The following is a 3,101-nucleotide window of genomic DNA, read 5'->3' as shown; positions in this document are numbered from 1 at the left end:
CATTTTTTACTAGGTTTAGTTCCTTATATCCTTGATTGATATTATAACACGTTGCTATTATAAAATAGATCTTTATCTTCAAAAAACATACAAAACATGTAGAAAGTTACTCTTTATTAGAATATCTTGAGTATGAATCTATAGATTAAGCCTTAGTGCAATATTTCATGTTTTTTCACTCTATAGTCCCTTATCTGGAAACAGTTACATAACATAAGAATGGCCATACTGGGTCAGACCAAAGGTCCATCTAGCCCACTATCTGTCTACCGACAGTGGCCAATGCCAGGTACCCCAGAGGGAGTGAACCTAACAGGTAATGATCAAATGATCTCTCTCCTGCCATCCATCTCCACCCTCTGACAAACAGAGGCTAGGGACACCATTCTTTACCCATCCTGGCTAGTAGCCATTAATGGACTTTACCTCCATGAATTTATCCAGTTCTCTTTTAAACATAGTTATAGTCCTAGCCTTCACAACTTCCTCAGGCAAGGAGTTCCACAAGTTGACTGTGCGCTGTGTGAAGTTAACTGCTTACAAGTTTTACACTGATCTTTCAGGGGCTACAGTTGATGCTTTTATATTGCGATCTACCACTGAAGTAACTGAGCATCTTCCACATAAAATTGATTGTCATGGACTTCATGGAGTCTTTGGTTCTCCTGCCTTGTGGTGTTGAGCTCTACCCCCTATTTGAGAGCTTTGGGCTTTTAGATATTTCCTCTAAATATCAGAGGCAGTTTGGGGAATGGCCAAGACCTGTGGATATTGATCTACCTATACACCAGATCGCTGCCTACTATGGTGCAAACAGAATGGCAGTTTAGCACTTCATAGGTTTTAGGGTTTGGTGTTATTTTTGGGGGATTCCCAGCAAGCAAGAATCTCTCCTCCCCTTTTTTATGGGAGGGAAGCCACAGTCTGAGGGCTCTGTGCCACAAATAGAACCAGCCACCTGTCAATCTCCCCCGTGCTGCACGTCCCCATAAAATCATGTAGGCCAAACGGCTCTTGGCTTTTTTGCTTGCTCTATCTTTAAGACAACCTTAAAGGAAACTCCGCCACAACCTACAGACCAATATTCTGCCAGAAGAAAAGCCTCACTGGAGCCTACGCAAACGAGCCTCTAATAGACTTCAGCCCAGTGCAGGTTAGCCCTCTCCAGCTATTGTGGCTCCAAATTCTCCAGGGTTAAGTCCCCAGTCCACCTCAGCCCTTCAGGTTCTCAAATGGGTAATCAAGTGATTTTTATTCTTTCCAACTCTTCTTTCCAAGAGGAAAATTCAGGCCTCTTTAGGGATTTTCCTTTGCAGTTCTTCCCCAATTATGTATCAGGCTTCCCCTTCCTCCATCCCAAAGTGCTGATAACAGATCCAAAAGGAAACACCAGCCAAGAAAACCCACCCACCCTAAAAGGTAAGAGAAAAAACCCAATGCTAGAGATACAGGATAGGAGAGGGGTTCCACACAGTGCTTATGATTTCTGCTTAGTTTCAACCTAAATGATAGGGAACTCTTGCTTTTGGATCACAATACAACCAGATCAAAGTAGCAAATATTCTTTGCCATAGGGAGGAAAGTTCTGTCCATGACTGAAATCCAGCCAGAGGAAGAGGATGAGTAATCTAAAGTCAAGGATAACAATTAAAAAACAAAACACAGAATTTGCCACTTCATTTTTTAATGATTTGTTTCCTTTTGTCTTAAATACACCTCTACCTCGATATAACGCTGTCCTTGGGAACCAAAAACATATTACCACATTATAGGTTAAACCGTTATATTGAACTTGCTTTGATCCACCGGGGTGCACAGCCCCGCCCCCCTAGAGCACTGCTTTACCACGTCCTATCCAAATTTGTGTTATAGCAGGTGGTGTTATATCGAGGCAGCGGTGTACTATGGCGCCTCAAAGAATCTGAATCCTTCAATTCCATGGCAACCACCTGGGCAGAAATGAAATATAGCCACACAGGAAGTCTGTAAAGCTGCCACCTGCTCATTCACAAACAACTTTGTAAATCAGTACAGGCATGACCTTCAATCCTCAACAGTAACATCCTTTTGCAAAATGATGTTCCAAGTACTCCCAAAATAGATTACTACTAGTTTTAGGGGAGGGAGAACCCTTACTGCTCAGTACATCTCAACCATGTTGTGCTGTGAAAGGCTTTAGGATCCAGAATGGAAAAAAAATTTTCCCAACTGCCTTTCAGGGACAGACTTTTGCAGTAATCAACTCCCCTGACAAATCTTTCAGTCTTATTGTTTTTTTAAATAAAGTGAAGGGAGTTAGTCACATAACGAGTGCCGTGTAAGTACACAGATTTATGTATACAGTTAAAGCTAACGAAAGTTACTTGCAGAAGCTTTTTTTTAATAAGAATTTAGTGTTACAGTACTAATTGGGAGGTATTCATCTTGCGTGTGGCCAAGCCCCAGAACCGTTTGAATAACTCTGAACTGCCTCCGATACTGTGGGGAGACAAGTGTGAAGGGCTGGTCTACTCTCAGAATTCTGCACTGATTTAGCTACAGTGTATCTTAGAAACGGATTCTAGAAATTACTTTTGCACACAATGTCGACTTTAAAATCTGTTCTTTTCTGAATGACTGGAGCCTTGCAGAATTGTCAAACGTGCCAGCACTGTACAAAATCTACTTGGTTACCTTTTACCTTGAATCTTAAGGCTGGTGGTGTGTCATGGCAAAAAGTCACAATTTTAGCTGCAGAAATCCTTAAAAAAAAAAAAAAAAGAATCACAACACACTTTTTTCCAAACGAATGAAAAGTTTTTACTTTAAAAAATGTACTGAAACATTTCAATTATAAAACAAACAAAAAAGTGCCTCAAATTCATGTAGGAAAAATTCATAACATTGAAAAAAATTCTTATAAAAATGATATCAAGTCTTGCCTAATGTATGCTATGCGTTCCTAAATTACATGGTTTTATAGCTCACCTGTCTTCACTGAACACATTTACATATGAAGAAACTGAACATTCTGCAGAAGCACTACTTTGTGACAGGAAGAGAGCACTTTTCATTTTTAAGGAAAGCTAGAAGATGCTCCACAAAATATTGAGTAGCAATGA

This window comes from Gopherus flavomarginatus, chromosome 1 (genome assembly GCF_025201925.1).
Source record: "Gopherus flavomarginatus isolate rGopFla2 chromosome 1, rGopFla2.mat.asm, whole genome shotgun sequence".
Taxonomy (NCBI): Eukaryota; Metazoa; Chordata; order Testudines; family Testudinidae; genus Gopherus; species Gopherus flavomarginatus.
Note: the sequence above shows the minus strand (reverse complement) of the source record.